At 45.4% G+C, this 27,522-nt stretch overlaps 1 protein-coding gene across 1 annotated transcript in view; it reads right to left on the reverse strand.

The window, feature by feature from the left end:
• Positions 1–4,489: 4,489 nt before the first annotated feature.
• The window catches only part of Mab21l3 (mab-21 like 3), an 81,693-nt gene continuing 58,660 nt past the window's right edge, over positions 4,490–27,522 (reverse strand). The window contains exons 8-10 of the transcript XR_009228079.1: positions 24,850–24,919; positions 7,865–7,921; positions 4,490–5,338 (exon numbers count right to left, since the gene is read on the reverse strand). The gene's annotated coding sequence lies outside the window, so the exon portion shown is untranslated. The remainder of the gene's footprint in view (positions 5,339–7,864; positions 7,922–24,849; positions 24,920–27,522) is intronic.

A 27,522-nucleotide genomic window follows, 5' to 3' on the forward strand; every position in this document is an offset into this window, starting at 1 on the left:
TTAGTGTGCCTGGAAGAGAGTGGTGGGAAAAGCCCTGTAGAATTTCGCTCATTTTGAGCTCACAGACGAATAGGCCTAGAAAAATTAAAGTTTTGTTTGTTTGGTTGGTTTTGCAACCAGCTTTTATTTCTGTTACTCCCTGAGCTTCATCACAGGGGTTGAAAGCCCCTTTACCTTCAGGGTTCTGAACTCCATTAGCCTCAGCCCATGAGATGCACTTGTTTAATATTTGGAGATGGGAGGGAGCGGGGAGCAAACCATGTCACTCTCCGGCAGTGCCTCGCAGATATTTGTTCTTGGGTGGGAATGAGGATTACGACATTCTCAAAGAGCCCTTCAGTTGCCACCTTCACTGAGTAGGTCAGCTGCTGTCAGCAGTGGCACTTTCCTGACCTGGGTTCCTGACCTGCTTCCTGATTCCATGGGCCACAGATGTAGTGGTGACCCTGTCAGCCGGTGGCAGTTTTTCCTGACTTTCGCTACTCTCACCCTCCCACCAGTTTGGGGAGCACCTAATCCCCTCTATTGCGTTTCTCTGCTTGAAACCCCAAGAGCATTTTCTTTTTCTTACTGGTCATGGACTGATCCTGCATCAACAAAACTAAAACAACAAAAGTAAAAAACTAAAAGGTAGGGCCTAAACTTCCCTCATTTGCAGTCAATATAATCATCCATGTAGGAAAATCTGAGCAAATACACAGTGCAACTTTAGAGCGACAAAGAAAGTTCAGCAACGTTGCTAGATACATGTTTACTATACAGAAAAACTGAACGAACAAGTTGCCGACCTGGATATCACCCACGATGCTATTCCCTCTTCCACCTCCGGCATCTCATCAGTCAGCAGGTTCCACTGATGATACCTACTGGACATCTCTAAAATGCACCAACATCCCCGCCCCCCACCAGCCTAATCCAGGCCAACATCATCTCCTTCTGGATCATCAGAACAAACTCTTCCCCAAGGAAACTCCCCTATTTTCATTCTTCATAGGACAGCTGGATTCACCTTTCCAAAACGCTGGCCCAATCTAGGCATTCTCCTGCCTCAAGGCTCTTTGTTGCTCTCAGGAACAATTCCAAACTCCTAAGCACAGTTCACAAAGCCCTCATGATCTGTCCCCTGCCTACCTTTCTACCTTTATTCCTTACTACGCCACACTTGCCTCTTGAGAGCGCCAACCCTACTGCAATTCTTTTGCCTTCTCGAGTGAGTTTTTCGTGAATACTTATCTCCATCTGGAACGTCCTTCTCTCTCTCCTTAGCTCTTCCTTGCCCCTTTAGCTCCTAATCAACTCTCAAAGTTAGATTGGACCTCCTCTCTTCTGATGTCCCAACCTAAGTCAGAAGCCTTTCTGGGTGTTGTCATGACTTCCTGTACCACCCCCACCCCCTCTGAGCTATATCTCCAGCCCACTTGACGTTCTCTATTGTTACTGCCTGTTTAACTCTCATTCTCCATTGGCAACTATAAGCCTCATGAAGGCTGGGAGTATGTGCATCATTATATTTTTAGTGGTGATGCATAATAGGTGCTTATTAAATACATACTAAAAACAAATCCTTATTTTAGGCTCTTCTCATATGTTGGACTGAAGGATGAGGGGATGGGAGAAAAGTCAGCGCAAAGACAACCAAGGCTCTACTGATGGGGGGCTATTATTCCACAAAAGCTTCCACAGAGGACCACAGTGAAGTTCAGAAAAATCCAAACATGTTGTCTTTGAGTTTATGAAAAAACGTCCCTAGGGAACCAATAGGTTTATGGAGAAAATAGAGGAAGATTGCATTAATAACAAGGAGCACTTCCAAAGTATCGGGGACACATTGGGTGATGCAGGTGTTCCAAAGGGACGAACACACTCCTTCCCTTTTGATTTTTCAAAGCATCCTCAAGAGGAGGGATGTGCTATTCTCAGCTGCTGACAAGGGACGTGAGTCTTAGAGAAGGGAAATATCCATCTCCCTCTGCTCTCAATAACCAATAACTTGCTCAAAGCCATCAATCAGTATGAGACAACCAGGATTTGGACCCAGTGTCATTGTTTTTCCATATGGTACCCCAAAACCTGTACTGCCCCCCAAACCTGAGGTTAGGACTATGAAAGATATTAAGAGTTTGCTGTAATTCCATTCAATAAATAGGATCCCATTGTCACTCAACAAACATTTTTGAGTCATCCAAGTGCAACACAGCGTGGGCACTGAGAATCCAACACTGAGCAGAATAAACAAAATGACGATTTTTCTAAAATTCGTTTTGTTCACTCTCAGTATATCTTTTAGAATTTTCCCCATCAGTACATACACATCTTCATTCTTTTTAATCATTGGGTTACATTTAATAGACTAAGAGACACATCCTGTATTAAATGCCTCTCCTATTGATGACTCTTTGAATTATTTCCAGTTTTATAATATTTTAAGTAAACTTACTTGTGCGTGCATACACACGTATTTATGTAGTTAGGTTGTATTTCTGTAGGTTGAATTCCTGCAGTGGAATTGCTAGGGTAAACAGTTTTAATTTGGATATTAAAGCCACACGACTCCCCTTGCACCTTTTCCTGAAGACTATAGCAATTTAAACTCCCATCAACACTGTCGGAGAATATTCATTTCCCTCTGCCCTCCATCACAACAATCCTATCAATCTTGGGTTGCTAGTGTTATCTTGTTTTCATTTGCATGTCTCTGATTGCTGAGGTTGAAGGTCTTTTCATAAGTTTATTAAATATTTACATTTCTTCTCTAAATAACCTATTTTTTCTCTAATCTGTTCTCTTCTCCTTATCACTGTGTAGGAGTGCTGCAAGTAAGATTGTGTAAAAGTTCTTTTAACATTAGATAATGCCAAAAGTGCTTTTTTCCCCCAGACTGTGGCTTGAAAATTAACTTTGCAGGTTTCTTTTATTCAAAATCACTGAAGTTTGCATTGTCCAATCAGTCAGCCTTTTACTGTATGACTTTGGGGTTTGGTATTTTCTTTAGAAACACCTTTCTCACTTCTAGATTTATTTATTTATTCATGCAGCATATATTTGTAAAGTGCTTTCTCTATGTCAGTCACCGTTTCATAAATTGTGGAAAATGAAATTCTTCTTTATTTTCTGATGGTCCTTTCATGCCTTATACTTTTACATTTAGGCGCTTAATCATTAGGAATTTATTTCAGGGTGTGGTGTAAGATGGGTCACTAATTTTCTTTTTGCAAAAGGAAAGCAAATTTTTTTTCTGTGCAATACATTGACTTGTTAACCTTTTCCCACTGACTTGAAAGGATAATTCTAGCATATGCTAATTCCCATAGCTAACAGATAATTTCCATACATAAATGTTTCTGAGTCTCTTTTTAGTTACCCTGCTGTCGTGCCAGCACCACACTGTTTTAATTACCATAAATTTGTAATATATTTGATATCTTGCTGCAGCAGATTTTCTTGACTACCCGTGCATAGTAGATGAGGCTTAGAATCCACCAAAATGATTGGAAACTTCCATTGTAGTTTTGATTGGGTTTATAGTGAATATAGATGAATTTAGGGGAGAACCTTTGTCTCTTCACAGTGTTGAGTGTTCCTATCAAAAACCTATGTCACTGGCTTTGGTTGGGTTCTTTCCAGTAGTCAATAAAGTAGTATAGTTTCTCCACACAAGTCTCTGATGCATCTTGTTACATGTATTCTGGGTCATTAATAATTTTAGTCATTACACGTTCTGCATTGTGTTTACTAGTTGGATATTGCTGGTGGGTAGGAAATCTGTTGGTGTTTTATGTTCATTTGTTCCTCCTGGACTGTCTAAGGGGAGCATCATAACAGACTATGTCATGCTCCCTTTGCCAGGCATCCAAGACCCTCGCATGTATGCACTCATTTAAACCTTGCTATCACTTTAAGAGGTGGCCATTTCTCATGATCCCTGGTTTTCAGCTGAGGGGTTACATGACTTGCCCGAGGTCACACGATGGAGGCTGGCATCAGTACTTGCCTCTCCACCACGTTACTTACAATTCATAGGTTTGCTTTTTGAGTTCTGCCTCATTTCTCCTTCTTCTTTCGCCATGTTACACTAATCAAAACTCTAAGAATATTGCTGAGAAGAACCACAAGGATGGAACGAGGAGGCAACAAGTCAGGCACTTGCCTTGGGTTCAAACCGCAGAGATGCACCTGACCCTCAAGAATCAGGACAAAGGAAATCTTAACAAACTGGGCGGTGGTGCACACCTGTAATCCCACCGGCTCTGGAGGCTGAGGTAGGAGGATTGTGAGTTCAAAACCAGCCTCCACAAAAGTGAAGCACTAAGCAACTCAGTGAGACCCTGTCTCTAAATCAAATACCAAAATAGCACTGAGGATGTGGCTCAGTGGTCCAGTGCTCCTCAGTCCAATCCCTAGCCCCCGCCCCGCTGCAAAAAATTTAAAAAAAAAAATGTTAACAAACATCAGACCTACATGAGACTTGGAAGCAAAAGGAAAAATCAACAACAGTCAAGTCCATCTTTATTTGAAATTTGCAGATTTTGTTCTCCAGGGATTTTTTTTTGAACTGATTTTGATTTACTAAGTATTAATTATCTTACTTGATAGAAGGGTTTTTAATTTTTAATGGACAGTTAATCATTATGCCTGTGATGGTTCTTACATTTGCTGACTCATTCTTCCAACTACTCACCCCAGGAAAGTTCCTCACTCACATAACTTGTCTCAAATCTCAGGGTCTATTCAGTGTTTTACCAAACTGGATGACAAGGTTTCCTCTGTTGCCTTTTGTGCTTAATGGTGTGTGTGTGTGTGTGTGTGTGTGTGTATGTATGTGTATGTGCGTGCGTGTGTGTGTGTTCCTATATTCTTCATAAATTAAGGGCTATCCTTTTATTCCTGGCTTTCTAAAAACGTTTACTAGGAACAGCTACTGAAGTTGAATAAATGCTATTTTAGCATCCAGCAAGATAATCATGTGTTTCTCCTTTAACCTAAGACACAAAAATAAGATATCTCCCAGTACTTTGTTATCCTAAAGAAACACCAAGCATCTTCACAGGTAAATGATTTTCTGCTGTTTGGATTATATCCTAAGGTTAACTCCTCATCCGTGGGATTAGTGAGTGGCTGTTTTTCTTTAAACGCCTTCATTTTACACAATTCCCCAATGCAGCCCAATTTGAAAAAATTGCTGACATCAATGCAGCACGTCTTCCTTCCAGAGCAGCCTGGGGACCTCAGACACACTCTCATTCCAAGTGGCTCTCATCGATCTGACACAGCGGGTGAGTGAGTGGGTGGCAGCACTGATGTACAGCAATCTTGAGACCGGATGGACTCTTTCAATACCCTGTAAGAGAAATTAAAGAAAATTCCCATATCCAGCAGGGTCCTGTAAAGGAACGCCCTCCTGTAGAATCCCCTAATATGATTTACTGGTGCAGAAAGAGCAGATTGAAACTAAAGGAGAAAGGGAGACCCCTCTTTTCTTTCTTTCGTGGCTTGGTGGGGGACTGCAGAGTAAAGATGACTTCTTGGGGGACTCACTGAGGACAGTTAGGTCTCTTCTTTCTTCCCCTCCAGGGGGATCTGTTGCCTGTTGATTAGTTCAGGTCATCCCTGTGAAATCTGCATTGGAATGAAGCCCTCCAAGTGCTAGCCCTAAGGTCGTAAATGAGACTGTCCCCAGAGGTCAGGGGACAGCAGTGGGAGCTGTGGAGGTGTGAACGGGGCCCTCAGCCATCTCCACCTGACACACTCAGTATAAAGCCCAATACACAGGAGGACTCGGTAAATACCCAGTGATCAATAAAAGAACCAGTTGCTAAGTCCTGTGGGAGAGTGCACCAAGGACTGAGCCAAGGAGAAGGACTATGAGAAGCAGTGACGAGAAGAGCCCACAGATTGTGTCACCAGTGCCAAGGAAAGGGTGTTTTAGGTGGAAGAACAGACAACGCTGCCTTAAATGTTGCTGAGAAATCAGAGCAGTTACAAAACACTTAACCGTAATTAGAAAAGAGAAATGTCACAGCAATGATTTAAAAAAAAAAAAGAAGAAGAAGAAGAAGAGGTTTTGATGTTGTTATTTGGTGTGGGACATGAAGTTCAGGGAGAGGTGGTCTAAACTGGAGCAGTACTCAGCAAAGCCGTCAGAGACCCACCTCCTTCTCTGTTCCATCCATACTATGCTAGATTTTCCCTTTGTGTCACACACACACACACACAAAGCTGCAATACCTCCAGGAATTGTGTCCACATCCACAGCAGGAAGAGTCAAGGAGGGGACAAAAGGACAAGGAGCAGGCCACCCGGGTCTGGCCATTTTTTTCCAGAAATGCAAAATCTTCCTCTAGAATAGGCTCCAACTCTCCTTTCTCATATGAGATCTAGGCCATCTGGTCACCCCTGGATCAATCCCTGACACAAAGTCGTGAGATTTCATCACTGTTTCTACCAATTCTTTTCATCCTCTGTGCCCAAGGAAGGGCATGAGATCAAGGAGCCCTCCAAGGAGACGGGGTGGATAGGCGTTGGGATACACAATGGATACCGTCTGTTAGAGAAGTGACATTTTTAAAAGACTCAAACACCATCAGCTGCCTAATCTGAGAGGCCCCGTGCAAACCGGGAAGGCAGAATGCCTTGTTCACCGATTGTGAAGAATTTCAAGACAGCCACAGTGGAGCTTGAGACCCTCCACAGCGCCCTTCCGAGTGGAGCCCTGTGTGACTACGCCATGCTCATAAAGCCAGCCCAGGCCCAGAGCTGTCCACTGAGCTGGGCACCTGGGAGACCACCGTTGGCCAACCCAGGAACAAAAGGAGGAGGGAATGTAAAGTGAGGAAGGAGAGATGGTACCCACACTCCTTGGAGAAAATAGACCCAGGGGAAAAGCTGACAGGATGGGAAAATAGAAGAAAGTGGGTGGAGGCCAAATGCATCCAGAAAACGGCTGCCCAGGCATTTTCTGTCTCTCTGCCCTGGGCCGGCTTGCGTTGGAGCCTGGGGGGCGACCTTCACGTATGGGAGGAGGAAAGGGGGTCTGGGGAAGGGTTGCACTCAACCCCCATGAGGCCCAGGGCCCTGCAGAGGAGGGAGCTAGGGTTCATCAGAAGGGGCTCTGCCACAAACGACAGGCATCCCTTCAAGCAGATGCCCCCCTCCACCACTACTGACCCTAACTCCTCCTTACTAATTTGAGGGGCATCCATTTTCAGAACTTCCATTAATATATCATGGTATTGTCAATGTGAGTGGTGGAGGGGATGATGAAGGGAGGCGAAGGCAGCCGAGAGGTAGACAGCACTTATTTATATAAACCTACCCCATTCCCTCCCCCACCCCCACCTTTACCATCCATCTGAGCTTAGGGCTGTGCCACTGAGAGATGTAAACAGCACTTCAGTGATGTCACCCCATCCGTGCCAGGGGACATAAATTTCATTTCCCAGAAGATGCAGCAGAGAGTTGCTTCTGGGCAAACAGTGACTCTAGCAATAAATATGGGCAGACGAGAGAGACTTTTAATGGAAAAGCTTTGTGAACCTAGAGCAGCCAGCCTATAAATCCCAAACCAGGGAGGGGCTTCATATCCATTTCAGAAGACAGATTCATCCAAAGCAAAATAAATAATTCCAAGCCCATTTGAAGGTATCGGCTAGTACAATCTAAGTATTAAATTAAAACCACATCTAATATAAATAAGAAACTATAGAAACGAGGCAGAATCCTCTACCATGAGAACTCTCAAGTAAGGACAGAAAAGATTTGCCTTGGGTTGGGGGGAAGACAGGTTGCAAACTTACAGCTGGACCCCAAATATTACTTGTCAACAAAATGTACCGGGAAACCAAAGCCTACATAACATTTTAAATACCTGACTGTGAATTTCACGCTGTCTCTCTTCATGGAGCAAGCTCTCTGCAAACACTGCCTGCAGGAAGAAGAAAGGCCAGTCTTCATCTTGCAAGATGTCTGGGCACCTGACACTCTGGAGCATGTTTTCCAAAGGTGATGCCAGCATCTACCAGACCTAGAACACTGTAAGCTACGCCACATAACCAAGGCCAAGGGCAGACTTAAATGAATACAGATGGATATTTCCAGGGTTGCCTAAACCTGAGGCTTCTTGTTTCAAATATCAGTTTTTCTTACTTTCCTGAGCTATAGTGCCAAATTCCAACTGGGTATGAGACTTGGTCAGTAGGAATGCCACCTCGGGAATGAGAGGTTCCTATGTATGCAGGTTGGACTGGAGACTCCTTGGTGTTTCCTAATAGACCCTGATGCTTAGTTCTATTCTAGAATTGCTCCAACCAGCCTGGAGCTTCCTCTGTGGTCTGGGGTCAGTCGTTGCCCAGCCTGGATCTCTCAAAGTGGGCAGATATGAGAGGGAACTTAGTCTGAGGTCTTTGCTCTAGGGTATTTGCTGCAACTGGAGACCCAGTTTGAATCCATCAGACCTGGGCCTGAGAATCTTCACGACAGATTTCCCAGGGGAGTCAGTGCTAAAGCAGGTTTGGGAACCACAGCACTAGATGGAGTCACCTGAAGGACAGGAACCACAACTTATTCATCTTTATTTCACAGTGCCTTCCGCTTGGTGCACTCAAATTTGCTCTACCAAATGCATTTTGGATAAAAATGCCTGGCTGTGATCTTGGCTCTGCCACTTAAAGGCCATGTGACAGTAAGCAAATCCCCAAACCTCCCTCTACCAAGTTTCCCTTATGGGGTGATGCAGATAAAACGAACTCGAGTGTGTGAAAGAACCTGACAAATTTAAATGCACTAAAAAATGTAAAAGTTCAAGAGGAAGAGGAAGCACTGCTAAAGTTAGAAATGCTTTTCTTGTCATTTGTTATCTGTCCTTGCCCAGTTTTGCACTAATTTTTGGTCTCCCACCCTAATCTAAAGTGCTGTGGAGAGATACGGAAGAAAAAGATAGAAAGATAAATCAGCCTCAAGCTGCTGACAATCTGATCCCTTCTCTTAGAAGCAGCAACGTTCCTAAAGGTGCATCTGCTGTTACCATGGCAACCCGGAGGCTGCCCACCTCACACTCTGGTGTCCAGAACAATGGCCTCGTGTTGGATAGCACTGTCTGTGTGCCCACGCCTGCACTTGTTCCAGGGAGGTATGGGGTGACCCAGCTACTAGGGTGCTGCACATCCCAATGTTTATTTAGAGACCAGGAAGTGACCATGAGGAAGACTCATGTTTAATCCCCACTAGAAACAGGAAATGGGCCTTGTTTGATGCTTCTGACTAGAGGCCAGTATGCCGCAGGTTAAATCTGGGCCAAGGGCCCTGTTTCCGTACAGTCCCACAATTAAGAATGGCTTTCATATTTTTAAATAGTTGAAAAAAAATCAAATGAAGAATATTTGATGACTTGTGGAAACTATGTGAAATCAAACATCAATATCCATAAAATCATGTATTATCAGAACACAGCCTCGCTGCTTTGCTAGGTATTATCTGAGGTTGCTTCCACAGTTGAAACTGCACCACAAAGGAGACCTTCAGCCCACCAAGTCAAAATATTTACTCTTGGGCCCTTTACAGAAAAAAGTTAGTTCAGCCCAGTCCAGACCTTCAACAGTATGGACTATTAGAATGGACCTGCACCAGGCTTTGCTCATACCTAGGTAGTACCTTGAACGAAGCCCGCCTCTGTCCTCAAGAGGCCCAGTGCTGGAGAAGAGCACAGAACCTAAACACTAGTCCAGTGTGGAAAGAGACCTAACATGAGGTGGTATGGCCCTTCTGAGGGACCTGTCCATCCCTAATTCCACAGGACACCCAATTCTGTTGAAGAGTAAGTTGATCTGCTGAGCATCTCCAGTGAATGGTCCCTGCGGGTGTCTGGATGTAGGCAGCTGTCACATCCAGGTGTCTCCAACTGTTCCAACTGGCACTTTGCACACAGGTGCGGGTAGTCAATCATGATAATCTGAAGCCACATTTCCAACAGTCCATGGGTCACCTGCCTTTTCTGCATGGCTTGTTTCCTCTGTTCCTTTAGTGGATTGTTTTATTCTTTCCCTGTGACCTTTTTATCACAGGTGTCACATGCAATCTGGTCTCTCCCTCTCCGTCTCCCCACTCTCCCTGCCACACATGGAATTATAATGTCTCTTTCCCTGGGTATCCTCACCAAGACTCTCCTGATGCCATCTTCAGTGAGGCTTCTCACCGGGGCAGAGGCAGAACCAACAATGCTCAGCACCAAGCACAAAGTGGTCAGGGAAGGAGTAAAATGATACATAAGGGCCATCATGCCAGCAGCTTAAGTGTCAACTAGAGAGTCCCTCAGCTAAGTGTGACCTGTCCAGGGGAAAGTTTAAGGTATAAGCCACAAAGCATTGCTTCTTTCAGGGCCCGATGCATGCATAGTGCTTATGTGCTGACATCGGTGAGTGGAGTTTGAGGACAATGGATCAGGCTAACTGGAGTTTTGAAAGTGAGCCTCAGCGGTAAGTGCAGAAAGAAACTTCTCTTGCAGCTGAATGGGCAAGGAATGAGATGGTCCAGGGACAGGCTCCAAAGGCACCAATTGGCAAGGGGAGGGGAGTGCACATTAAATGATCCCATGGGGAAATGAACACTGGTTGGGGTATACAAGAACTCCACATGGAGGGCCAAGGGCACATCCATGCCTCATGGAGGATGGATGCATGCTAGGGTAAAGGGGTGCTGCTTGCTATGGGAGGGGAACTCAAGCAACATGAACTTTGTCATCTTAAAGGGTTGAAAGAGGCAATGAATTTCATAAAGAGGCGAGAAATGGATATTGGGGTGAGAGTGCTCTGGGTCACGTGATCTGATCTTTTGCACCTGCTTCCTGCCTCTGTTTTGCCTAGCTGGCTGCAGACCGCTCCTGGTGTGCAAAACTACTTTTCTGGATCATTGACTCTCCTGCTGCCCAGGTGAGCAAAACTCACCTGGGCTTACTCCAGCACACCTGTCTGTGAGGCCCCCGGCTGCGCTGGCATCCTGAAGAATGAGCCCAAAAAACAGATGACTTGACACTGGAGCATCTAAGGAAGTCCCAAATGCTTTGTGGCCTTCACCATTACTACACTTCACTTTTTGGGAAGTTGGTATGTAAACAAAATGTATATAATTTGAATCAAAATACAAATCCATTACTGGAGATTACATTTGTAATTTGCATTTGCATAGGGCTTTACAATGGCATAAGCTATTTTCAATGAGAGGATTTTTTTCTCAGTGTTCATAACAACCATGGCAGAAAGTTACTGTTATCATTATTTAACAGATTAGGATGATGAGGCTAAACACTCAGAAGTGGGGAAGCTCTGAGCCAGGAAATCCAGTGGTTCAACATCTTCAGCAACCCTAGGGCCTTCCATCCGCCCACTCTGCCCTCCTTACCTCTCGGCCTTGTCTGCAGGATATCAGTTCCAGGACCACATCCTCCTATCAAAAACCCAGCAGAATAAGGGATCTAGTTCTTCCTTGGTCTCTATTCTTACCTTTTTTGGGTACTGTGGATTAAACCCAAGGACACTTAACCTCTGAGCCACATCCCCGGCCTTTTATATATATTGAGACGGGGTCTCACTAAGTTGTTTAGGTACTCACATAGTTGCTGAGGCTGGCTTTGAACTCAAAATCCTCCTGCCTCAGCCTCCTGAGCAGCCGGAATTACAGGTGTGTGCTACCAGGCCTAGCCTGGGTTCTTTTTTAAGATTGAGGAAGTCATCACTAGAAGGCCTTCCCTGCAGACTTATCCTCTGGTCACCTTAGCTATAACAGGAATACACACACACCCACACCCACACCCACACCCACACACACACACACATTATTATATACATGTAGGTATGATATATATAAATGTGTGTATTTATGTATGTGTATATGTGTGTACATGTATAATCCCTTCTTAATCTAATCACCGAAGGGCTACAAATAAGCAGGATGGGCTTGGATGGACAGCCCTGACTTGGAATTCTATAAATTTGTGAGCACTAGCCTCAGGAACACTGAACACTTCCTGGCAGTCACACCTTACTCTATCACATTTTTCTAGACTAGTGATACTCAAATTCAAGTGTATATCACAGTCATCTAGAAGGCTTGTTAATGTGCAGATTGAAGGCCTTGGCCTCAAGGTTTCTCATTCAGAAGGTCTGGAGTGGGGCCTTGGGGTGTGCATTCCTGACAACCTCTCAGGTGATTCTTGTCCTGTGAGTCCCCATGTCACAGTTTGGAAACTACTTTTCTGGATCATTGACTCTCCTGCTGCCCATGACAACCACCACTCACAGATTCTCCTTTTCCTCATCTAATATTTCTTCCCACTTGTTCCTCAATTCTCAATGGATAACCTTGTTGCCCATTTCACTGAGAACAAAGAAAAGCAATCAGAAAACATGCCCGTTCCATCACATCTAAAGTGTACTTGTGCGTGCATTACAATTTATTTTCTGCTCCTATGAATGAACTGTCTTGCTGGGCAATTCTTCCAAGTGTCACAGGTCCTTATCTCCCTCAACTATCCAAGGACATAACTTCAAAAACATGCTCTCATCTGTGGGTCATTTCATTAGCAAGCATGCTCTGACATTCCCCACCCTACAACAGAGCAAAACAAAACAAAGATGCAACAAAACAAACAAAATGGTCCCAGCCCCTGATGACCATTAGTCTCTGCTTTCCTTTACAACAAAACTCTAGAGGTCGCTGTACTCACCCTCTTCCCTTCCTCTCATTGATTTTTTGTTTGTTTGTTTTGTTTTATGGTGCTGGGGATTGAACCCAGGGACTTGGGCATGCTAGGCAGGCGCTTTACCACTGAGTTACATCCCTAGCCCCTTTCACTGAACCCAGTCTAATTAGACCTTTGATCCCACTTCTCCATTGACATTGCTCTTGTCAAGTTTAGTTTCTTATAACATTTTCTGTTTCTATAGCAAAATACCTGAAACTGGGTAATTTAGAAAGGAAAAAATTGATTCTTCTAGTTCTGAAGGCTGGGAAGTTCAAGGTGAAAGGGCCACTTCTGAAAGAACCTTCTGGCTTATGGAGGCTCTATGCAGAGTTCTGAGGCAGGGCAGTACCCATGTGATGAGGGCCTCAAGACAAGGGCCAACTGGCCCTTATAACAGACCAGCTCTCATGATAACTAACTCAGGACGATCCAAAGATCCATCCATCCGGGAATGATCCTTTCATGAGGGCAGAACCCTCCTGACTCAATCACCACCCCAAACACCCATTACTTATGACTTTGGAGATTAACGTTCCAATACATGAATTCTGAAAAAACAAATATTCAAAGCACAGCAGTTAGCAATGACTTCCTGCTACTTCCACCCAGTTCTTGCTTTAACCTGTTAGCAACGTGTGACACAGCTTGTCACTTCTCTCTGGGCCCCTGACATGGCTTCCTCTGAGTTCTCCTCCCTGCTCCATGATGGCTTCTTTTCAGTCTTCTTCAATGGTTTCCCTTCACTTCACTGACTTCCCAAGGTTGGAACACCCTAGAGCTCCCACCCCTCAACTTCTCTCTCTCTCTGCCACCTACACGCTGGGATTCCCAGACCTCTCCACGAATTCCAGACACGTGTAGCCTCCAGCACGGTCACCCCAGGTACGTGGTGGGCATCTCAGAATTAACAACTCCAACGTCATCCTCCTGACTCATCCCCATAGTGTGCGTGACCACACACACACACACACACACTCTATCTTCTCTCTCTCTCTCTCTCTCTTTCTTTCTTTCTTTCTGCCTCATTCATGCTAGGCAAGTGCTCTACCCCTGAGCTAAGAGCCCTAGACCTTTTTATTTTATTTTGAGCCAGGGTCTTGCTAAGTTGCCCAGGCTGGTCTCCAATTTGCGACCCTCCTGCCTCAGCCTCCCGAGCAGCTGGAATAACAAGCCTGTCCAACTCCTTTAATCTACTTTCAAAATGTTTCCAGAATCTGATCCTTCTTATGATTTTTCTTGCCACCAACTCTGGTCCAAACAAGTCTCATTTCCTGCCTCCATTATTACAAAAGCCATCTCAATGGTCTCCCTGCTTCTTCCCTGACCTGCCATCATCTATTTTCAGCACAGTGGCCAGAGATTGCATCAAAACGTAAGTCAGATGATACCATTCTTCAGCCCAAACTGTCACTCAGAGCAAAAGTCTAAATCCTAACAAAGGCCTGCAAAGGGGTTCCACGCTACCGCTTTAACTCCTTCCCCTTCTGTCCCTCTCAGTTCTCTGCAACCACAATAACCTCTTTTCAATTCCCCGAACACACTAAGCACACACTTGACTTTTAGGTGCTCTGATTGTGCCAGAAGTACCCTCCTGCAGATATTTACCTCTGGGTCTAGCTCCTTCAGGTTTCTTCTCAGGTGTATCCTTATCAGAAAGACTTTCCCTGATATTTTTTAATGAAACAGGAACAACCCCCTACCTTCATTTCCACCCCAACACTTTCTCTGCCCTTTAAACTTCCTTATTTTTCCCGTGGTATATATTAACGCCTGACATTCTCTACTCATTTATCATTTATCTCCACCACCCCAAAATGTATGCAGCATGAGGGAAGGAAATTTGACTCCATAGTATGCATTCAAATGATGTGTTGAATTAATTAAAGGAAAAGGGAAATTCCTATAGTAAACCAACAAATTGGCAGCTAAGTTATACCTTGGATTCTTATCAGTGTAGAGGTAGTCAGTCCCACAGGGCCCCATTAAGTCTGTACTTCCAGACTGAGCTTCTGAATCTAAAAGGCTAAGAAATAGGCTATGGACTACATTATGCCCACGTAGGTCCTGCTAGCCTGAGACATGTGGCCAGCCAGCCTCCTTCAAAGCATCCCCCATCAACTCTCAGAATCCTCAAATTCTGGGTCCTTTAGTATTTAAAGAAATCCGTGGCAAATTCCTTTTGCAATGCAGACAGTCCTTCCCTGAATGATCACATTCACAACCCACTAATTTTTGTATGTTATTTTGCTCAGAGCTGGCCACGTAGGTATGCACCCACAAAAACCCTACCTGACATAGTTCACCTTCTTTTTTCCTCCCACAAGATAATACACTCAATTAAAACAGCTGGTCAGCTGGAGGAGGATCATTTTGATAGCCATATCTAGTCCCAGCATGACAACCTGTACTCGACAAGGAAATCGATCATTCTATCAGGACAATTCACTCTTCTATTGGCATCAACATGACTTTTTTCTTTCATGTAAGCCAAAACCTTTTCTCATCCCCAGACAATGGTGTTCTTTTGTTAAAAATAGAAAAACACAGCATCCTGTGAAAATGGCAAGAATTTCCATGAGGAATCATCTTGCTTGGAGCCTGGCCAGAATGGCACTGAATACATGCCTGAACTACTAAAAGACCTGCCGAAGCCTCCTTGGATGATCTTTTTCTCTCCTGGGAAAGAGCATACTTCACATTTAGGAACAACAATAGACCATGAGATTGGCAAAAGGAGACCGAAGGAACCAACTGGAAATGAGATCAGCTGGCACGCTGACACCTTCTGACACCCTCCAGCAAAGGGGATCAAATTGGACTAACTGATAAAAGGATAAGGAAGGCATCTTGCATATTGGAAGGGGTTTGGATGACTTCCATTTTCTTACCATGGTTGGCATCAGTGGTATAACCAATGCTAAGAGTTCAGTTAGTTTAGTAAACCATACCAAGGCTGGGGATGTAGTTCAGTGGTAGAGTACCTGCCTACTATGTGTGAGTACCTGGGTCTGATTCCCAGCCCTGGGGAGCAATTCATATCACAAGGTGAACTCCAAACCCACTAGTAAAAATCTTAGTGGAATGGACCATTAACTCTCCATATAGTCAGACAGGAAAACAACAATAAAAAAATCCCCTTGGGCAAAATAGTAGGAGCTGGCTGAGGGCATTTAATTTTGAAGAACCAAAGAACAGTGTGACAGAGGTAATTAACACCTGAATTCAAAATAGTGCTTCATCCTAGCCTGAGCTGGGCCCAAAGCTATGAAAATGACCTGGGGCTACCCATTAGTGGGCAGGAGGTAAAGAAATTTAAAGTAGTAGATACTCCTGATGTTAAGCAATGAGTTTGTTTCCCTTTACCTGGCTTCAGTTGGGTATTTCAAGATTTTTTAGTTGATGTAGGGCTAATCATTGTTCTTTGTAATCATCAGAAGGCTAAAAACCAACAAAAGTTGTATTTTTATTATTTATCACCAAATTCATAGTGTAGCTATTAAGAACATGAGGAGAATTTGTGTGTTCCAGACTCCTCAGGCAATACCCTGTCTCAGTTAAATCATTATAGCTTCAGTACCTGGGCACCTCTGTCTATCTGGGGAACCTGGAGATATTGTCAAAACCCAGGAAGCGGACAAAGAATGAAACTTGCTCAACAGCTGAGCTTCTCAAACTGTGCTGTGCCTCCAGTCTCTGGGCAGATTCTGGTGCAGTAGGGGTAGGTGTAGTCTGGATTTGTTATGTGACAAGTTCCCAGTTGATGTCAATGCTACTGGTCCAGGGACCTCACTTTGAGTATCAGGTTCTGGACTATGCAGTGTGCAACCTAGGATAGGTGTAAGACGACAGTGAAGTATAAACCTGAGCCCTAGGGTGCAAGGTTTGAATGTCAGGATGATGAGTAAGGACTTAACTTCTGTATCATCCATTCTCTGCAACCCAGACCCCAGAACCACAGGGTGCATATTGTTCTGATTATCTGTCCAGAAACTGCAGCAGCCTGTGGTGTTTTACTAAACTGTTTTATAGTTACCTACCTGAGTTAGTCTACCTGAGCTGAATTAATTTTGTTTTCTAGCCCAGATGCTCTCAATTCTGTCTGCATAATAGAATCTCTATGAATGTCTTTAAAATTAGTGGGATACCTGGGGCACTGCAGAATAACCAATAGATTCTCTGGGGTGAGATCCAGTTTTTTATGTGTTTGTAGCTGATTTTCATGTGCTGGAAATGTTGTTCTCAAACTCTAATATGCATCATTCATCTGGAGGGCTTATCAAAATCTAGCTTATTGGGTCCTACCCCACAGTTTCTGCAATCCAAGAATTAGGATTTCTAGCAAGTTCTCAGGTGATGCCCCATGATACCCACATTCTTAGTCCCTGGACCATACTTTGAGAACTAGTATGCTACACAAATGACTTAGCTACTTACATATCTAAATCCATCTCTGTGGAAATTTCATCATTGAAAAGACAGAATGAGGAAGTTGGAGGTATTAGGATTCCAGAAAACGGCCTTTAATGAGGACCACAGTGTGGACTTTGTGTCCAGGAACACTTGGTCTTAGAGCCCTAAACTGTCTTGTTAAGAAGTCTGACCACCTTCATCACCAAGGGACCCATTTAATACATTCATGGAACAGGAGAGTCACTCAGCTGGACCCTGTCCTAATTCCTGATTTACAAAAATCACAATGCATAATAAAATGATTACTGTTGAAGCCAACTAAGTTTAGGGTAGTTCAGACATGCAGCGATAGATAACCAAAATACTGTGTTCATAGTATTTTCTTTCTATGCGAATTCAATTTAGTAGGAAAATATGTGATAGATGTCAGAGAAAATAGATACAAACAAATAATGCAGGATTGTGGCATCTTATGCTATTCACACCAACTTTGATTCCTCAAGTCTATTAAGTGGCGTGTGAATACATTTCTACAGCAAGATGCACAACCACTAAAAACAAGGACCTTCTTGTGAATTGTGCTGAGGTCTATGATTTAGCGTCAAGTTCAATGTCAGGACTTGTTAAGCGGATGTAGGAGGAGCCAGTGAATTGTAATGAAGGCTCGAGAAGGTGGAGCCCTTACACAATGAGGGCTCTGTCTGCTCTTGATCACCATGTGGCCATTTCCTAAGGTGGAATTTTTGGTTTGGGAGAGACTCACATTTTGAAGAGAGGGGTTTATTTCCTCCTCTCTTCAACTAATTTAAACCTCCCCCATCCCCAGGGAAATTTTTAGTGCAGTATAATAAGGACACTTTCAGAATCACAGCCTCTTTTTCTGAATGTGTTTCTTATGTAAATGCCGCATCAGAGAAATTTCCCTCTGCTTTACACTTTAATTCTGCTTTTAAAACCTGCAAAATAGAAACACAGAGGAAAAAGACACCTTGAAAATACTTTGGATTTCATCTGTTTTCCATTTTTACCTTGGGCTCCCACGTTTATTTATTTATTTTTTTTATCCTTATTCTTCAAGTCAAGCATATTTTTAAATCATCCTCTGTTGAACTGGGAAAGAAAAATGATGATTCCTGTACATTTTAGGCCGCCCAAATGTACCAAGAGATGCAAGTCACTTTATAATGATCCAGTAATTCTCAGAATGCTGCAGTGCAGTCGGGTGGCCCACACTGGAGAGTCTGGGGACATATTAAAGAGGCCTCATCTCATGAGGCAGTGCTTCTGGAGGAGGCTCACCCATGATGCCCTATGCAGCGTCCATCACACAACACCTGACTGTTGTGATGGTTCACATGTCCATTCGCTCCCTTGGGAACATGAGTATCGAGGGACTGAAGGATTCTAGTTTGTCTCCATATCAAAATAATCTTTAAAAAAAATTTTAAAATATGCTTAATGAATGATTGACTGAATGAATGGATTTGAATCCCAACTCAGGCACTTTTTTAGCTGCATGGCCTTGAGCAAGTTAGGACTCAGTAGGTTCTCAGCAAAGGGCCTGTCACTTTCCTCTTGCAGACTCATCTTCTATGCACATAGTCAGAATGGAGAATAGGACTTACCTATGTGCTGAGGAAGGGCGTGGGGGGCGACCTGCAGGGTTTGCTGGGCCCACGATACTGCCCCACATTCCTGTCTGTCAAATCAATTACCCGAAGAATTTCCATTATTTAATTTGAAGCTTAGATTCTACTTTAAAGGCAAATCTTGGAAATGGTGGGGGGGTTGGACACTTCAGGCTGTTACCAGTCACTGAAACTGTAGTGTGAACTAGTTCCAGATCCTTCTCATAGAACACATTATAATGGAAAAGTGAGGTAGAGAAGGCAAAGGAGTGCCTGAGGCAGGTTTGAAGTAGGTGACAGAGGGTGAAGAGAAAACTGAAAATGTTGGGACTCCTTCACAAAGGAATCATGAGGGGCTATGTGTAAGCAGGGCTGCTTTGTACCTGCAATAACATTGCAAAGTCAGAGAGATTCAGGTTCAAATCCCACCTCTGCTTGCTCTGGCTGTGAGACTATAAGACAGCTACTTAATTAACTCTTTGGATTATAGGATTTTAAAAAATCTATAAAATGGGGTTAATATCAGCTAACGTACGGGGTGATGCTGGGAATTAAGAAAGGCCACCCCAAATGCTTAGGAGATGGCTGGTGCTTACGGTCAGGATGGCCAGAGGCCCACTGGCTCCAAACTCAGCAGTAGATGCAGCAAGGTTTTACTCGCAGCCCATGTAGGCTGTGGTCAGTATTTCCTTTCCCTCACCTCAATTTCTCAGTCTGTGCTCTTCGCCTGGGTCCAGCTGTGGCCACAGTTGACAGCCACCTAAATTAATTATGAGGGAATGCATCTTTTCCATCCTCAAGTTCCAAACCAGAAAGAGGCGAGAGCACAATAATATCTCACTCTGGACCACAGCTCCAGGAAGGACACAGGCCATTCCACCATTCAATTGAAAGCCTGGAGAAATCGCGAGTGTGTGCTGGGGCGGCCGGCAGGGGGCGCCGCGGGCGCAGGTGGGAGCGCCACGCCCTTCCCGCGGGGGCATCAGTGAACCCCGCTTGCCCAGCCCCTTTCCGCTGAGAGGTGCTCGACCCCGGTTTTCCTCTTCCCACCCGCGCCCCGCAGATCACTTTGCCCGCTGCTCCTACGCCCCCTCTCCAGTTACCCCAATCCGGGGACATCGGACCCCGACTGGTGTGTTAGGCGACAAAGGGCGCAGGATGCACCAGCAACCGGTGCAGCCTAGGTAGTCCCCTCCCCGCCCCGCCCTTGACTCCTCCTTCCTCTCCGTCTTCTCTCCTTTCTCCCCGCCTCTTTTCACACCCCACCTCTTCCTTCTCTCCCCACCCACTGCACCTCCCCCTTTATGGAATGGCCCAGAAAAGCTGGTGCTGCCCACAGCGGTTCCAGCAGCCCTGTGACCTTTTCTCACTTCTCAGAAGGACCAGGAATGACATCTCCGCAGACATCGCTGGCTGCATGTCTCCCCCGCATCCTGCGTCTGCAGCCCCGGAGACCCCATTCCCGGAGCCCTTTCTAGTCGTTCTTAAGCCCCACACTGCGCTGCGCAGCATCCTGCACCCGCAGTGAACTTGACAGATTGGTGGCCCCCAGACCTTGCCTATGAGAGGGCCATGCTGAAATGAAAACAAAGCCAGGACACCCTCTGCCTGCTGGAATCTGGGTGCAGACAGTCCATGGTGGGGGTGGGGGTGGGGGTGGGGGCGGAGATAGTAGTTCCCGTGTCCCCTGGGGTGGGTTTGCAGCTCTGGTTTCAGGATCCTTCTGGCAAGGCAGGCCACAGGCAGAGCAGGCCTTGAGAGTCTTCCAGGGCTCTGAAGCCTCTGACATTTTCTCCTCTGTGCAGTGGGCTTCACTATAGGTCACACTGCGCGGTAGGAGAGAAAAAGAACCGTGATCTGAATTGTTGTTGAAAAAGTGTTTACTTAAAATCTTATTAAGGTTTATTTTTAGAGCCTATGTCTGCTGGCCTTGTCAACAGAGACAAATTCTAGGGGGTCTCTCTGCTCTTGCTGACCTTTAATAAAGACCAGAGAAGACAGGAGCAGGGCGAGGCAGGCTTCCTGTCCTGGGTGGGAAGTTTTGTCCTGCTGATATCCTCACCTGCCTACACAGGGCTGCATCCCCCAGGTACCCTGGGTATCCCCAGTAATGCCAGGATAATGGGGGTCCTTTCTAAGTGTGAAAGGGCATTATCCCTGCCTGCTTCCAATCTTAAACCCTGCAAAAGAAGTCTCTCTCCTTTCCCCTTCCAGCAGACCCAGGGAGAAAGTCAGATGGGCTGTGGGGTAGTCTTATAATAAACAATTATGAAGTGCTTCCTACATACATTGCAGATAGTGCCCGATGTATCTCTCAGTATATGTTAAGGACAGAGTGACTTGTTTAAGTCTTACCACACCCTGTGAGGTATATATTGTTCCCCATTTTATAGGTTAACAAACCCAGGCACAAAGGGCTTAAGCAATTTGCCCAACATCATAGAGCTTTCTGATTATTTTCCCCATCATAAGAAAATCCCCACCTGGAGGCCTGCCTGGGCCCTCCTGGCCAAGGAGCAGCACTGAGGGCTGCCACACACTGGGGAGACCTGGACCTGGGCACTGGAGCTGAGGAACATGAGGTCATATGCAAGGAGAACCGCTGCAGTGGGACAGACAGTGCGTCAGGCCTTCTAGAGCAAGTGCCAAGAGCTGCTGTCCCTGCCAAGATGCAGAATCCATGGCCAGCATCTGCCTCTTTGAATACGTTTCCTCTCCTGAGGGCCCACCAGCAGCTTCGTGTCCTGCTCTCCAGCTAACTGAAAATATACACATGTTTAATGGCCCCCTTTGTCCCCAGTGTCCCCAGCTTTGTAGGGCAATGTAGAGGCTATGATTGAAATTTCAGAGGCAATTGGCCATGTCCCAGAGTAATGCTACTTCCACTGGGAACCACCCAGAGACAGAATGACTAGGGAAAGAAGGACCCTCACCCATGGATTGTGCCTATCCAGGGTGGGAAGACAGGCTCAGGCCAGGAGATGGAGGTATGGGGCACAGAAGTTCTTGGATACAGCCTTGCCATGGCCCCAGGGGATCCTGGGCACTGTGCTTTCATAGCTCAGGAACTATGTTTCAACCAGATGGTTTCCAGCTCCTTTCTGATGTGTCCAGTGGGGTGTCAGCAGGGCTAGGACAGAGCATGAGGGGAGAACAGAAACCAGTGGGAGGACAGGGAGAGCTGGAAGGGTTCATACCCTATAGGGACAAAATCAAGCTGCCTGTCTTTGCAAGGTAGGGCCCATATCACCTCAGAACATTGCTGGGGTCTGAAAACAGAAGGGACAATGTGAAGGCAGCTGTCATCTGCAACTGAGTTGAGAATCACAAGAGAGAATACCCATAGGCACACACAGAAACACAGCCAAATATCTCAGCCCAACCCCTACCAGAGTGTGCACACAGATACTTTAACACACTCTGTGCCCTTCTTAACACATGCACATATTTAGACAGTGCACCTACGCACACTCTAGTGGGCAACAGTGAAGACACCACATGACAACCTGGTGAGAGGGACCCTGGTGAGATACATAGTTGTCCCCTTATATTGGCATGCAAGTCCACACCCAGATATGCACCATGGCAGACTCCCGCACGCGTTGGCTAGTGTTCCTGAAGAGGGTCCCTATGGCCCATTGATGACCATGCCCAGAGAGCTGGCCTGGAGCCCAGGTGTCCAGCAGCTGGTCATTCGGAGGTCAGCTGCTCAAACTGAGGCTGGTTGTGGGAAGCTCTGAGAATCCCAGGAATTGCTCTGGAAGTGCTGGGCTGCCTGTGGGATTGCACACGCCCAAGCTGTGGGATTGCTGGAGACACCCTGGGGAAAGGACCACATTGTTCACTCTGGATGAGTTGAAGCTTCCATAGGGGCTCCTCTTCTCATATGGCTGGTGCTAGTCATCAGTACTTCTTGGTTCCATGGTGTCCCAGCTTTGGATGCCAAGTATCACAGTGCCCAGAGTTCGTTCTGTACCTAGAACCACACAGAAAATCACCAGACCTGGAGGCTGCACAGTGTGAGGTTTAAAGCCCTGTTATGGAGCCAGATCACCTGGGGTCAAATGCATGCTCTGCCACTTGCTAGTCCCTTAACCTCGCCAGGCCTCAGTTTCCTCACGTGTAGTGTAAGATAAGAGCAGTATTCGACTTAACTCCTGGGCTATCAGGAGAATTGAATGACAGAATCTGAGCAAAGTGCTGAAGCAGTTGTGTGTCATAAGCACCAAGGTGGAAGGAAGACAGGTGAGAGCAGGAGGCCCACAGGCAGGAGACGCAGGGGGAGGGGCAGGAGCAGGTGGATGATCTGGAAATGACCACAGACCCGTGTCTGGGCTGTCAACTTGGATATTCTGGAGGCAAGATAAATAAGAGCATAATTCCTGTAACCGTATTTCCTCACAGGGCACAGTGTGCTCTGCCAGAAAGCCGCAGCCCGCAGGAACATTTTCTCATTACTATATAATAATATCAAAGATAATGTCCTCGCTGTTGAAGGAGTCCAGAGCACTTAGAGATTGCATATTCAGTGCCCAGCTTCGTAGGCGCTGGTCTGGGTTGCTGAGGCTGCCAGCAGCCAACTCCAGGCTGCCCCTGCGGTGGGGAAGGCAGAACCCAGGCCAAGGGCGTCATGCAGAGCCGCCATACTCAGCCACAGAGCTCTGTCCTCAGTTCTCCTGTGACCCATGCAGAGAGGTCATCCACTCGGGAGTCCCCCTCCCTGCTTAGAAGCCAGCTTGGTGGAGCTCCACAGAAAAAAGAGATCCCTCTTCATTGCTCTGGCCACAGGAGAGACGGGGAGGGGAAGCTGCAGGCCTCTCTTCTCCAAATTGGTGCTGATGTTCCTGCCTCCTTCGCAGCCTCTGTGCCTGAGAAAGTCCCATGTGTGGTGGCAGAGCAACTAGAGGGAGAACTCACAGGGGAGAGCAGGGAATGACTCCTCTTCTGTCCAAAACAAGCCATTGCTGCATGGTGGATTGTTTCCAGAATGGCTTCTGCTGTGGGATCACACTGGGAGAGAGACTGTCTCCTGCATGTGAAGGAGCCACCCAGTGAAGGACTGTATGTGTCCTAGGAGATTTCAGAGAATTGATGGCTTGATAGGGCCACTGCGGCAAAGTAAAGCTGCCCCGGATCAAGAGTCTGATGAGAAGACTTGATCCATTCTCCACGGTTAGGCCGCATTTAATAGTCTCCATTTAGAAGAAACAGGGATGCACATGGCTCCCAACATGAAGGCTTCATGATGCCACTAAATGCTGAGCTCCTGCCTTCCTAGGCTCTCAAATCTCTGTGCTCCAGGGCTGACTTCTACACACCTTCAGCAAAGGGTGACTGGGCTATTCACCATTTCCCGAACACTGTCACACCTGGAAACCCCAAAGTCACACTTTCTACCTGTGCTCCTGCAAGGTCTGGGCCACATACACATGTCATAAGATAAGTAAGACCTGTCTTCCCAGTGTTGAATGCAGAGACATGCACACAGTAGGTGCTCACAGCTTTCCAACACCTTCCCGTTGCTTAGAGTATAATAGGAGCATAGACAATAAACAATAACCAACATCTACTGAGGCAAATTGTAGGCCCAGAAAGGCTACCTACTTTTCTTAAGGCAGCACAGCTCTAAAGTGGTAGGATCAGCATTTGAACCTGGATATAAAGTCCAACATCTGACAGACACAAATCTTGTGGCACTGGCCTCTGCCGCCTCTCTAGCTTTAGTTCTTGACACTGTTGTGTTCCCCTAATAGCCTCTGCACCTCCTCTCTCTCTCTCTCTCTCTCTCTCTCTCTCTCTCTCTCTCTCTCTCTCTCTCCCTCCCTCCCTCTCTGGCCTACTTTTCCTACCTCATCATCTCCCCAGCTTCACTAACCCTTCTCCTGGCTAATGCCTTTTTATCTTTACAGATTCATTTTGCCTGTGACCTCGCCTTGCAAGGTTCCCCTGATCTGTTTATCCTAAGTCCCCAAGGCAGAGGTGGGTGCCCCCCTTTTATGCTTCTATGCTCGTGACCAATGACTAGAGTGTCTATTTTCTCCAACATGATTATGGCCTCCTTAGGTCAGAGGGTCGTCTTACCTGTTATGGAACCCTAGCTCCTGGCAGTGTGGTTGGAACTTAGTCGTTCCTTGTTGAGTGTGAACTTTTCCTGTGAAGAGCAGAGGAGACGTCTTTAGACTGTGTAGACCACAGGTAGGGCTCTCTTTTTCTCCTTCTTCCCCTTCCGACTCCCACTTTAAAAATGTGGGGACCATTCTAAGAGTGCTAAGAAAACCAGCTGTGGACCTGAAGTTCAGTATACTGTCTCCACTGTCATTGGGTAATATATTTCTAAACAACAACAACAACAACAACAAAAAAAACCTCTTAATTTAGTGATTTTCACGTGAGGGTCACACAGGCATTTCAAAATGGAGGAGGTCCAGGGTGGGCGGATGATTTCAGTTGTCATGAGCACTAGGGGGAGCTTAGCAACACTCAGTGTCCCCTAGCCAGGGGTGTTAAAGATTCAGCAATATACCTGCCCTGCAAATTTCCCCATAGAAAAGACACTGGAGAATCAATTCCTTCTCAGATCCAATTTTTCTAGCAGTGCTGAGAAAGAGAAATGAGATCACAGGCCTGGACCCTGGAGGTAAGGACCCTTTTTGGTTCTTCCTGGGATCCCAGGCTCAGAGCCCCACATAGACTTCCATGTACCTGAATCTTGCCCACTGGGCTGCTGAGGCCTGGCAGGGGGCGGTGTCTCAGAGTTGGCTGTGGCTTACTACATCTTCTGAGGGCTGCCCTGGGCAGAGCTAGCCCTAAAGAGTCAGAAGGGGAGGGACTGGAAGATTACCCGAAGGCTCAGAACTGAAACAGGGCTCCCTATGAATGAATCAGCATCTGTCTGTCTTGAATAGGCCAGAGCCATATCTGACAGACCTGTCCCAGGATGAGTAGGAGCTCAGAGATTCATGTTGTCAGGTTTCATATTGTATTTTATTAATTTCAAGATAGGCTCTCTCTAAGTTGCCGAGGGCCTTGCTAAATTGCAGCTGGCCTTGAACCACACCTGGCTGTCCCCACCTCTCAATACTATTATAATAGGTATTATATTCTAACATTTTTTTTGAGGGGAGGAGGTACCCAGATGATAGTGGCATTCTGTCCAATAACTCAGGGCAGCCCCCTGGACCTCCTCTTTCTCTTTCCATTCAACATCATTATATATCTGCACTTTAGTCGCCTGTATGTACTTTAGTAAGATAAGTAATACTCTCAACATGAAAACTAATAAAATAGTAATCTAAACCCTTTTTTAAGTTCTAGTAGGCACTTTGCATAAGGGAAAACCTAAAAGGGTACACATAAAATAAAAGGTTAAGTCATCCTTTTGAATAGCTTTAACTATAGTTCCCCAAGCCGAAGAGACCTTAGTTTTAGATTTGAACACAAGAGACTGAGCCTGAGACTTCTTCAGGCCTTTAATAGACATGAGTGAATTCTTTACCCTCTTACAGTCTTTAATACCCTATTTGTAGAACCAAAATGGTCAATCCCTTTCTAGCTTTTTTCCCCCCCTGGGGTGATTTTGGTAATCCAGAAGAGATGAAACATGTAGATGTCCTTTCTGAGCTAAAAAGCATCATAAAAAATACAAAATCCCTTCGGATATTTTGTTTTCACATAAATCAAGATCTGACTCTTCATAAAATTTCCTTGTGCTTTAGAATTCTTCCTCTTTAGAACAAAGTAGTTATTTGCATGAGAAAACAGGTCATATCGACCTTTCATGTTGGGTCCAGATGCTAAGGTAGAAGGATTAGTTTGGAATTCATAGAATGACTTGGAAGTTCCATGATAGAATTTCATAAAGCACTGGGGGGATTTATTCAGGCAGTTCACGTCCACATCAGTGACTACATTCTCCCCGCTATCGGAGGTGGCCTTGGGATTGTTGTCTTTCCCACATCAGGGCAAGTCCACAACGTAGGTGTTGTTATCCATTTTTCAGATAAGAAAACTAAGAGTTTAAGTAACTAGCTCAAGGAAATTTAATGAGAAATAAATCATGTTCTTTAAAATTAAAAAAAAAATTCTGTTCAAGTTAGTCATTTGAATCTTTGCTAGAAGGCTCTTTAAAACAAATATTTTTCCTGTCAAATCACCAACATATGCACAGTCCTCCTTCAGTTAAAAAACAAAATATGCAAGTGCAAAATAAACTGAAGGGAAAAAATGTAAATTACAAAAGTTTCAGGAGCATGGCTCTTAATCCACTCTTCCTAAATAACAAAAGCAGATCCCACAAGTCAGTTTTTTAAAAAAAAAAAAAAAGAAAAAGGGAAAGAAGGTGAAATATGGCTGGAATCTTCGTGAAGGGTGAAAGACTTGGTTGTAAGAACTTTTGATTTGTTAATTCTCTCTCTTGTTGGTAGATCAATCATGTATCTCAAGGGATAGGATTTACTGTCACCTCACATTTCCCTCTCTGTTTCCTTCTGTAGGGAGCCAAAGCCCTCTCAGCTGAAGCTAATTCTTTCTCTCTTGCTGCTTGCCATCTTCGTTCCTTTAGCTACATTGACCCTGGCCTTTCTCCGGCCTACACAGACCAGAGAGCCTGCTATGGTTTTCAGGTGGTTTGTGGCATGTCCCTCACAGTTTTGTGTCATGGAAGCTTGGATATGTTGAACAGTGGTGGAACCTTTCAGAAGTGGGATCTAGTGGAAGGTGATTAGGTCTTTGAGATCATTTCCCTTGGAAGGAATT

This window comes from Marmota monax, unplaced genomic scaffold (genome assembly GCF_021218885.2).
Source record: "Marmota monax isolate L192 unplaced genomic scaffold, Marmota_monax_Labrador192_F-V1.1 WCK01_AAM20220418_F8-fsc00087, whole genome shotgun sequence".
In the NCBI taxonomy this organism is placed as follows: domain Eukaryota; kingdom Metazoa; phylum Chordata; class Mammalia; order Rodentia; family Sciuridae; genus Marmota; species Marmota monax.